The 11,259-nt window shown below is 45.0% G+C and overlaps 3 non-coding genes across 3 annotated transcripts in view; all 3 read left to right on the top strand.

Annotated features, from left to right (window-relative positions):
* The first annotated feature begins 3,625 nt into the window (after positions 1–3,625).
* On the top strand, positions 3,626–5,549 carry LOC139997765 (small subunit ribosomal RNA). The gene has a single exon (XR_011803100.1). It is a non-coding gene; the product is annotated as a small subunit ribosomal RNA (ribosomal RNA).
* Positions 5,550–8,382: 2,833 nt separating this feature from the next.
* LOC139997764 (5.8S ribosomal RNA) lies at positions 8,383–8,537 on the top strand. Its single transcript, XR_011803099.1, has one exon. It is a non-coding gene; the product is annotated as a 5.8S ribosomal RNA (ribosomal RNA).
* Positions 8,538–10,665: 2,128 nt separating this feature from the next.
* Positions 10,666–11,259, top strand: part of LOC139997766 (large subunit ribosomal RNA) — a 4,174-nt gene continuing 3,580 nt past the window's right edge. The window contains exon 1 of the ribosomal RNA XR_011803101.1: positions 10,666–11,259. This exon is cut by the window's right edge and continues 3,580 nt beyond it. This is a non-coding gene — a ribosomal RNA (large subunit ribosomal RNA).

Here is an 11,259-nt window from a genome sequence, read left to right as displayed (position 1 = left end):
TTATTTCGTTAAAAAGCGTTATGAGGTACGAATATTTTTATATAAATGGGAATGTTATTAAGTTTTACGTCGGGATTAAACGTTTATTTGGTCCCGAAAACGTTAAAAAAAAATAGTGGACCGACGCGACTCGGCCCGTCGGACTTTGTCATACTCTCCACCGGTACGTAGGGACTTAGAAAAATTTTCGACCGAAAAGTTTTTTCGAGTTATTTCGCTTAAAAGTGTTATAAGGTATGAATATTTTTATATAAATCGCTATATTATTATATTTTACGTCGGGATTAAACGTTTATTTGGTCCCGAAAACGTTAAAGAAAAATAGTGGACCGACGCGACTCGGCCCGTCGGACTTGGTCATACTCTCCACCGGTACGTAGGGACTTAGAAAAATTTTCGACCGAAAAGTTTTTTCGAGTTATTTCGCTTAAAAGTGTTATAAGGTATGAATATTTTTATATAAATCGCTATATTATTATATTTTACGTCGGGATTAAACGTTTATTTGGTCCCGAAAACGTTAAAAAAAAATAGTGGACCGACGCGACTCGGCCCGTCGGACTTGGTCATACTCTCCACCGGTACGTAGGGACTTAGAAAAATTTTCGACCGAAAAGTTTTTTCGAGTTATTTCGCTTAAAAGTGTTATAAGGTATGAATATTTTTATATAAATCGCTATATTATTATATTTTACGTCGGGATTAAACGTTTATTTGGTCCCGAAAACGTTAAAAAAAAATAGTGGACCGACGCGACTCGGCCCGTCGGACTTGGTCATACTCTCCACCGGTACGTAGGGACTTAGAAAAATTTTCGACCGAAAAGTTTTTTCGAGTTATTTCGTTAAAAAGCGTTATAAGGTACGAATATTTTTATATAAATCGCTATATTATTATATTTTACGTCGGGATTAAACGTTTATTTGGTCCCGAAAACGTTAAAGAAAAATAGTGGACCGACGCGACTCGGCCCGTCGGACTTGGTCATACTCTCCACCGGTACGTAGGGACTTAGAAAAATTTTCGACCGAAAAGTTTTTTCGAGTTATTTCGTTAAAAAGCGTTATAAGGTACGAATATTTTTATATAAATCGCTATATTATTATATTTTACGTCGGGATTAAACGTTTATTTGGTCCCGAAAACGTTAAAAAAAAATAGTGGACCGACGCGACTCGGCCCGTCGGACTTGGTCATACTCTCCACCGGTACGTAGGGACTTAGAAAAATTTTCGACCGAAAAGTTTTTTCGAGTTATTTCGTTAAAAAGCGTTATGAGGTATTAATATTTTTATATAAATCGTTGTATTATTATATTTTACGTCGGGATTAAACGTTTATTTGGTCCCGAAAACGTTAAAAAAAAATTTTTTATTCGAAAGGTTTTTTTGAATTATTTCGCTTAAAAGCGTTATAAGGTGCGAATATTCTTGCATAAATCGCTTTAAAATGACGTTTTACATCGGGATTAAGCATTTATTTCGTCGCTGAAAAGTTATATAAAAAAAGTATGATCGCGCCCGGGACGTTGGAACTTAGTCGCATTCTCGAGCGGTACGTAGGGACTTAGAAAAATTTCGGACCGAAAAGTTTTTTCGAGTTATTTCGTTAAAAAGCGTTATGAGGTATGAATATTTTTATATAAATCGCTATATTATTGTATTTTACGTCGGGATTAAACGTTTATTTCGTCCGTGGAAGGTTAAAAAAAAACGGACGGATACGACCGGGCCTTTGGAACTTTGTCTCATTCTGGACCGGTACGTTGGGACTTAGAAAAATTTCGGCCGGCGGAAAAGTCCGAAATACTTATTTCGAGTTATTTCGTTAAAAAGCGTTATAAGGTATAAATATTTTTGCGGAAACGGTTATATCTCTATTAAATACAACTGGATTAAACGTTTTTTCGAATTTTTTAAAAAATTTGTGTTCGACGAACTGACACGACTGCGATATTTGTTTAATTATTTCGTTAATTAACGTTGCAAGGTATATATTTTTTTGCATATTTCTCGTTGTTTCAACGTGTTCTAATCGATTAAGAACGTGGTTTTTGTCCGTATTCGTTAAAAGAGGTGGTTTACTGATGCGATTTTGAAAAAAAAAAAAAAAATTAAATTTTTCGATAAAAACTCGTTTAAAATATTAAAATAAGCGGTGCGTTAAAATATCTCGACGATAGGACGTTTTATAAGGGTACTTTATTGGAACAAAGTGGTCGAGCGTTTCAGAGACTAAGTCCGACGGTACGTTGGGACTTAGAAAAATTTCGGCCGGCGGAAAAGTCCGAAAAGCTTATTTCGAGTTATTTCGTTAAAAAGCGTTATAAGGTATAAATATTTTTGCAGAAACGGTTATATCTCTATTAAATACAACTGGATTAAACGTTTTTTTCGAATTTTTTAAAAAATTAGTGTCCGTCGAACTGACACGACTGCGATATTTGTTTAATTTTTTCGTTAATTAACGTTGCAAGGTATATATTTTTTTGCATATTTCTCGTTGTTTTAACGTGTTCTAATCGATTAAGAACGTGGTTTTTGTCCGTATTCGTTAAAAGAGGTGGTTTACTGATGCGATTTTGAAAAAAAAAAAAAAATTAAATTTTTCGATAAAAACTCGTTTGAAATATTAAAATAAGCGGTGCGTTAAAATATCTCGACGATAGGATGTTTTCTAAGGGTAGTTTATTCGAAAAAAGTGGTCGAGCGTTTCAGAGACTAAGTCCGACGGTACGCTCTAACGGAGGTTTTACATGGTAAGCGCCCGGCCGCTGGCCCGGCCGGCGCCGACCGTCCGGCCGGCGCTTTGGTATCTATAAGAGACACGTCGAGTCGGACGGTCCGGACGGAACAGCGTCGAGCGCGTGGCTATTCTACGGCCTCGGTTGAGAATTCAGTCACCGCTCCTCGAGTCTTAGTGAACTTTTTTACTATTTCTCGACTGTTCCTTCGTTCTCGTATCGACTCTTTCTCTACACTGCTGCGCCGCGGGTCGCTGTCCTGGACGTAATGACCAAATAACGTGGCAAGGTTCCCCTTAGTCGGGAAGCTGGATCCTGTATGCTCGCACTAACTTTAAAAAAAGTTAGGGCAGTGTGCTTGTTACTAACTGAGTATCAATTCATGCTGGTTCGGCAGAGACCGTTCCAAAACTTATGTTATAGCGTACGCAGTACGTTTTAAACATACGAAAGGCTAATGGGGAGCGTACTACCTTTTAGGAAGTGCGTTCTTTCTGATTGGAGAATATCAAAAGAACGAACGAATATGTTTCTTACGAGGACGGTACGTTCAGCATGCAGTTTACGTGCTTTTTACCGCTAAGGCATATTCGTTCAACCAACAAACCATTCTTACAGAATGATCCTATGAACAGAATGATCTTAAAATATTCCACACAAACAATCAAACGAACGAAAGAGAAAGTAAAGAGAGAGTGGCGAAATGAGAGAGAGTAGTGGCGTTCGACGTTACAACGGGAATTAAAAGGGTGTCGTCGAACGTTCACTAAGAACGAAAAGTCTCGTCGTACGGTGTTACGGACCCACCTACGACACTCTGAGGCTATTTTAAAAAGAGAGTCTTTTGACTCTAATATATAATATATATATAAAATACAAAGTTCCCTGGTTGATCCTGCCAGTAGTCATATGCTTGTCTCAAAGATTAAGCCATGCATGTCTCAGTACATGCCGCATTAAGGTGAAACCGCGAATGGCTCATTAAATCAGTTATGGTTTCTTAGATCATACTTAAACTTACTTGGATAACTGTGGTAATTCTAGAGCTAATACATGCAAACAGATTCGTACCAGAGATGGTACGAATGCTTTTATTAGATCAAAACCAATCGGTGGCGGATGGCTCGTCCGTTCGTCCATCGTTTGTTTTGGTGACTCTGAATAACTTTGTGCTGATCGCATGGTCATCTAGCACCGGCGACGCATCTTTCAAATGTCTGCCTTATCAACTGTCGATGGTAGGTTCTGCGCCTACCATGGTTGTAACGGGTAACGGGGAATCAGGGTTCGATTCCGGAGAGGGAGCCTGAGAAACAGCTACCACATCCAAGGAAGGCAGCAGGCGCGCAAATTACCCACTCCCGGCACGGGGAGGTAGTGACGAAAAATAACGATACGGGACTCATCCGAGGCCCCGTAATCGGAATGAGTACACTTTAAATCCTTTAACGAGGACCAATTGGAGGGCAAGTCTGGTGCCAGCAGCCGCGGTAATTCCAGCTCCAATAGCGTATATTAAAGTTGTTGCGGTTAAAAAGCTCGTAGTTGAATCTGTGTGTCACAGTGTCGGTTCACCGCTCGCGGTGTTTAACTGGCATTATGTGGTACGTCCTATCGGTGGGCTTAGCTCCTCGCGGGGCGGTCCAACTAATATCCCATCGCGGTGCTCTTCACTGAGTGTCGAGGTGGGCCGATACGTTTACTTTGAACAAATTAGAGTGCTTAAAGCAGGCTACCTTCGCCTGAATACTGTGTGCATGGAATAATGGAATAGGACCTCGGTTCTATTTTGTTGGTTTTCGGAGCCCCGAGGTAATGATTAATAGGGACAGATGGGGGCATTCGTATTGCGACGTTAGAGGTGAAATTCTTGGATCGTCGCAAGACGGACAGAAGCGAAAGCATTTGCCAAAAATGTTTTCATTAATCAAGAACGAAAGTTAGAGGTTCGAAGGCGATCAGATACCGCCCTAGTTCTAACCATAAACGATGCCAGCCAGCGATCCGCCGAAGTTCCTCCGATGACTCGGCGGGCAGCTTCCGGGAAACCAAAGCTTTTGGGTTCCGGGGGAAGTATGGTTGCAAAGCTGAAACTTAAAGGAATTGACGGAAGGGCACCACCAGGAGTGGAGCCTGCGGCTTAATTTGACTCAACACGGGAAACCTCACCAGGCCCGGACACCGGAAGGATTGACAGATTGATAGCTCTTTCTTGATTCGGTGGGTGGTGGTGCATGGCCGTTCTTAGTTGGTGGAGCGATTTGTCTGGTTAATTCCGATAACGAACGAGACTCTAGCCTGCTAAATAGACGTAAATTATGGTATCTCGAAGGCCCCCGGCTTCGGTCGGCGGGTTTTTACTACCAACGTACAAACAAATCTTCTTAGAGGAACAGGCGGCTTCTAGCCGCACGAGATTGAGCAATAACAGGTCTGTGATGCCCTTAGATGTTCTGGGCCGCACGCGCGCTACACTGAAGGAATCAGCGTGTTTTCCCTGGCCGAAAGGCCCGGGTAACCCGCTGAACCTCCTTCGTGCTAGGGATTGGGGCTTGCAATTATTCCCCATGAACGAGGAATTCCCAGTAAGCGCGAGTCATAAGCTCGCGTTGATTACGTCCCTGCCCTTTGTACACACCGCCCGTCGCTACTACCGATTGAATGATTTAGTGAGGTCTTCGGACTGGTGCGCGGCCAATGTGATAAGCATTGCCGATGTTACCGGGAAGATGACCAAACTTGATCATTTAGAGGAAGTAAAAGTCGTAACAAGGTTTCCGTAGGTGAACCTGCGGAAGGATCATTAACGAAAAATACAAAAACACAAAGAATATATTTGACTTGAACACTGTATAATAAAATATATATAATATCGTCGGTAAGGAGCCGTACTCCTCCTATATCGACACAAAGTATATACGACGTATTAACAAGCTATATACTTTGACAAAAGCCAAATTTTTTACAATAAGGAGGTGGGAGACGCTCCAGTTACGAAACTATACGAAGAGTGTGGCACTCTCTCTCGATCATCGGGATGAAGAGATATACTTTTACACGAATAATTCGAGGCGCCTGCGTGAGGTCGTACACAGAAAGACCCGCCGTCTCCGAATAATATTATAACAAACGAAAAACTTAAAAATATTCTCGAGGCGCCTGCGTGAGGTCGTAAACAGAAAGACCCGCCGTCTCCGAATAATATAACACACGGAAAACTTAAAAAGATTCTCGAGGCGCTTGCGTGAGGTCGTACACAGAAAGACCCGCCGTCTCCGAATCCTATAACACGAAACCGCTACTATTAATAATAATAATAATAATAATAATAACGATATGTGAGGGAACTTGAGCTGAACACATATCGAAAAAACTAAAAGTTACAGTGGAAACCACGTGTAATGAGAAATGCGATCGAGGCGCCTGCGTGAGGTCGTACACAGAAAGACCCGCCGTCACGATCTCGTATTTCGTATTTGCATCGTGGAAATCCAACGAACGAACAATATAATATATAAACTAAAATCTCTAAAGTGCCTCGTGTCGGAGAGATCACTGCTCACACCTCTTCTATATTTCGTAGTTGCGTTGCGTAGGCCTCACCTCCTAGCAACGGGACATAAGGAAGACTGCTCTTTGGGATCGAACGAAGCGTCTATAACGAGTCGTCGACGAGAGCGAAAGAACGCGAATAGCGAGCCGCAGAAAAATAGGATACCGAATTATATATCTTCGAAGGTTCTCTTCGAAGATCCATGGATACCTATATCTGCGCGTCTCCAGCTATCTCGCGCGTCTCTCCAAACTCTCGTCGTTCCTCGAAACGTGCTTCCTACCCAAAGGGCGTTCGTTCTTCCTATGTCGTTTCGTTGTCGTTCGTTTCAACGGCGAACGATATACGATGTTCGACAAAACGAAACCACGTTGTACGTTCGTACTCGTGGATCGGGTAACCTAGAACGAAAACGCATTGCGTGGATGTTGGCCCGAAAAGATATATACCAGTGCGAGTGATGGTAAAGAGTATAACGATTCTTAACTAGACGAAGTTGGTTCGGAGGGGACCGCCGGCCGTCTCTCTATCCTCGCGAGTCTAATGCCTCGTTCCGTCGCTAGAGTTTTTCAAACTCTGCTTCTGGCTATCGGGAAGAATAGACCGCGCGCGAGGAAGAGGAACGACGACCGTGCGCGTCCCATCGATTTTTTTTATTTTTACCTGAACCACCGAAGTCGATTCAGAGGGGACCGCCGGCCGTCTCTCTATCCTCGTTGTCGTGAGTCATATGCCTCGTTCCGTCGCTAGAGTTTTTCAAACTCTGCTTCTGGCTATCGGGAAGAAACGACCGCGCGAGGAAGACGACGACGACGACCGTGCGCGTCCCATCGAATTTTTTTTTATTTTTACCTGATCGACGGAAGTTTCGTCCGGTTCGTCTCTTTTACCATCGTCTCGTCGACCCGTTCAGAGGGGACCGCCTGTCCATATCCTCGTTGTCGTGAGTCATATGCCTCGTTCCGTCGCTAGAGTTTTTCAAACTCTGCTTCTGGCTATCGGGAAGAAACGACCGCGCGAGGCCGATGGCTGCGAGTCCCATCGAATTTTTTTTAAACGCACGCACACACATACACCTGAACGGAGATGCGTTCCTTTTCGTCGCGATTTTTCGCGCTTTAGTCGTCGTTGTCGCCATCCGTTCGGAGGGGACCGCCGGCCGTCTCTCTATCCTCGTTGTCGAGAGTCTAATGCCTCGTTCCGTCGCTAGAGTTTTTCAAACTCTGCTTCTGGCTATCGGGAAGAAAAGACCGCGCGAGGAAGAGGAAGGACGACCGTGCGCGTCCCTTTCGAATTTTTTTTTATTTTTACCTGAGCGACCAAAGTGGATTCAGAGGGGACCGCCGGCCGTCTCTCTATCTTCGTTGTCGCGAGTCTAATGCCTCGTTCCGTCGCTAGAGTTTTTCAAACTCTGCTTCTGGCTATCGGGAAGAATAGACCGCGCGCGAGGAAGAGGAAGGACGACCGTGCGCGTCCCATCGATTTTTTTTATTTTTACCTGAACCACCGAAGTCGATTCAGAGGGGACCGCCGGCCGTGTCTGTATCCTCGTTGTCGAGAGTCTAATGCCTCGTTCCGTCGCTAGAGTTTTTCAAACTCTGCTTCTGGCTATCGGGAAGAAACGACCGCGCGAGGAAGACTACGACCGTGCGCGTCCCATCGATTTTTTTTTACCCGAACGATGGAGATGCATATCGGCTGTTTGCTTCGAATAACTGGACGAGAGGAACGAACATATATATATATCATGGGCTAGCCACCGTGCGCTTTCTTCGCGAGATCGTGTGCTGTACAGAGGATTCAGAATCGGGTGTTATATCCCCGTCGTTTCCTGACGAACGGAGCTTCGATCTCGTTGGTTGTTATATATTATAATGCACTTTACGCCCGGTCGGCGGGCTGCGTGTGTCGTCGCGCAGTCCGTCCGATTTCGTTTTCGAACGTATTTTCGTGTCGTCAATCATATGGCGACTTCCGCGCGTTCGATTCCCGTTGGTCGGACGTTTGTCGGATATCGGCTTCTTTCGAACCGAGAATAAGAGTACAAAAACCTGAGTACACAAACAAAAATCCATGCATAAACGATTACCCTGAACGGTGGATCACTTGGCTCGTGGGTCGATGAAGAACGCAGCTAATTGCGCGTCAACGTGTGAACTGCAGGACACATGAACATCGACATTTCGAACGCACATTGCGGTCCACGGATACAATTCCTGGACCACGCCTGGCTGAGGGTTGCTCACGTAAACCTAAGACTGCTTGCGTTGCGTATCGTTGCTCTCGGTCCGTATCTCTCTGTTCTTTCTTGCCTCGTCGACAGCCCGCCGTCGTTCGTTTTATCTTTAAACGAACGTTTCTGAGTCGGAGGACGAGCGCCAAGCAAAAGAATACGAATTAAAGAGCGGTCGAGGGCTCGTACGCGACGTACGAGCGATTGTTGGACGTTCGTCGGCGTTCGTCGCTGGATCGTGTGGAGACCGGCGTACGCATGCTCTCGATACAAATATATATGAAAAATCTATCGCGTTCACGGGAGACTCGCAAAACTACCTCCGTCTCTTCTCTGTCCCTTCTTGGCTTGACAACCCGCCGTCGTTCGTGTTTTACGAACGTTTCTGAGTCGGACGAAGCGCAAGAAGAAGGATACGAATTAAAAGAGCGCGGAGAGAACCGTCGTCGTCGACGCGGTTATCGAGATACACAGAGCGAGTTTTCTTCGTGGCCGATTTTTTTTTTCTTTTTGTATCAGCCTCTGCTACGTTTTGTTAGTCTTCGATAAGCACGAATGACCGCGCCCCCGACGTCGTCTTAAATGAATTTTTGGCGAGACTGAGAGAAAGCAAAAATATTTTTGAACAAAGTCAGTCGAGAGAGGAGAGAAAAGAGAACCAAGATATTAAAACCTAAACCTAAACTTGGTGGCGTAACGAAAAACTGTGTGCCTTAAAGAAACACAACCGTCTTTTCATCAAGATGTTTTTACTCGTACAGCCCCAGGGATCGAATACCCACTCCGTCTGTTCGTGCGGCAGAGATGTATTCTGCAGGCGCGAGACGACTGACGAGAAGACAACGAGGACCGTCGCATCGATGGGTCGTCGTTGCGTTTTTCATCCTCTGTGCTTTTTTCTGTTCTTCGCGAACCCAGAGAAAGCCGTAGATCCGGGAACGGACACACGAGATTTCTTCGAACGCTGATGACTTAGGGAGATGATCCCCAGCGTTGCGCGGAGATCGGAGAGTACGCGTACATGTATCGGGACGAATTTTTCCCCGTCGGTCGCGTATCTCTCTGCCCGCGCGCCTGGCCCAAAGCCACGTTCGTCGGAAATCAACGAAAAGTGTGTTACGATCTAGCGTGCGTCTACGATCGGCTATATTTAAGGGTGACGAAGAAGAGAAAAGCTCACGGTGTTGCGCAACGTTTCTGTACTCGATTTTAAGATGTGCATGTGAGTCCGTTACAAAGTTGTTCGGATCGTCGAAAATAGTCGTTTTCGTCGTCGTGCGAAAGAGAATAATCTCTGACATTGGCACGGAGAGATCGCGCAGAGGAAGAGAACGATCCTCTTTGGCGAGGCTCGAGAAAGACTAACGAAACTTGATTAGAGACGAGGTATACACGCGCCGTACGTACGACGTACGCGCGTGTGATTTTTTTTTGCTTTAAGGCGATTCGGCGCTCCGAGTATTAGAGAAAAAGAGATCGTTGGTCATCCCATGTCTCTTCGTCGTCTATCGCTGGACCGCGCATCCTAACGTATCGCCGGTCGTCCAGTCCCCGAGTAATAAATTCACCCCGTTGTGTACGTCTCGCGCTCGCTTTTCCACTTGCGTGAGTTCCCGTGCGTTTTCGTCGTTGGTACAGAGCAAAGAAACCGATATGTTATATACATGTCGCGTGTTCGATCTCTGTGCCAGCAATAACAGGCGAAAACAAGGAACCGCTGGAATCGTCGAGAAGAGAGAAACGGCTACGGGAGATATATTATACATAACACGTGTATATATATATATATATATTATACAAAGAGGACGGGCGTTAAAAACCGGAGATCGTTACGGGTGTCTTGCGTGAGTCTTAGCTCGAACATGATACGACGAACGAAGTTTAAAAGGCACTTTGGCGAGATGCATAAAACGTTTCTCGATCGAGATAGAATATAAGGTTCTCGATTCTATTCGAATTAATTTTTTTTTTTTATTTTTTTTTCTCTTTGAGGCGATTCTCGGAGAGAGAAATAAAAATAAAGACCCTCTGTCGCATTGTTATCAAACCGTCTTGCTTTTCTCGAATCGCGCCCACATGGCACGAAATTTTTTTTTCTTTGAAAAAAAAAATTGTCACCGTGTCGTGACGTTGAAGCGACCTCAGAGTAGGCGAGATCACCCGCTGAATTTAAGCATATTACTAAGCGGAGGAAAAGAAACTAACAAGGATTTCCTTAGTAGCGGCGAGCGAACAGGAATTAGCCCAGCACTGAATCCCGCGGTTCCGCCGTTGGGAAATGTAGTGTTCGGGAGGATCCGTTTATCCCGTGACGTCGAACCGCGTCCAAGTCCATCTTGAATGGGGCCATGTACCCACAGAGGGTGCCAGGCCCGTAGTGACCGGAACGCGTTTCGGGAGGATCTCTCCTTAGAGTCGGGTTGCTTGAGAGTGCAGCCCTAAGTTGGTGGTAAACTCCATCTAAGGCTAAATACAACCACGAGACCGATAGCGAACAAGTACCGTGAGGGAAAGTTGAAAAGAACTTTGAAGAGAGAGTTCAAGAGTACGTGAAACCGTTCAGGGGTAAACCTGAGAAACCCAAAAGATCGAATGGGGAGATTCATCGTCGACGGCGTCGGTGATCGTTGGTGAGCGATGCTCCGGGTGGGCCTTCGTGGTTCCATTGGCGAGGGCACGCCACCTTCGATTCGAACGCTCCGGCGTCGTAGTCGTGCACTTCTCCCCTAG

Source organism: Bombus fervidus, unplaced genomic scaffold (genome assembly GCF_041682495.2).
Source record: "Bombus fervidus isolate BK054 unplaced genomic scaffold, iyBomFerv1 scaffold0174, whole genome shotgun sequence".
Classification (NCBI taxonomy): domain Eukaryota; kingdom Metazoa; phylum Arthropoda; class Insecta; order Hymenoptera; family Apidae; genus Bombus; species Bombus fervidus.
Note: the sequence above shows the minus strand (reverse complement) of the source record. Positions and strands in the feature narration are given on the sequence as shown.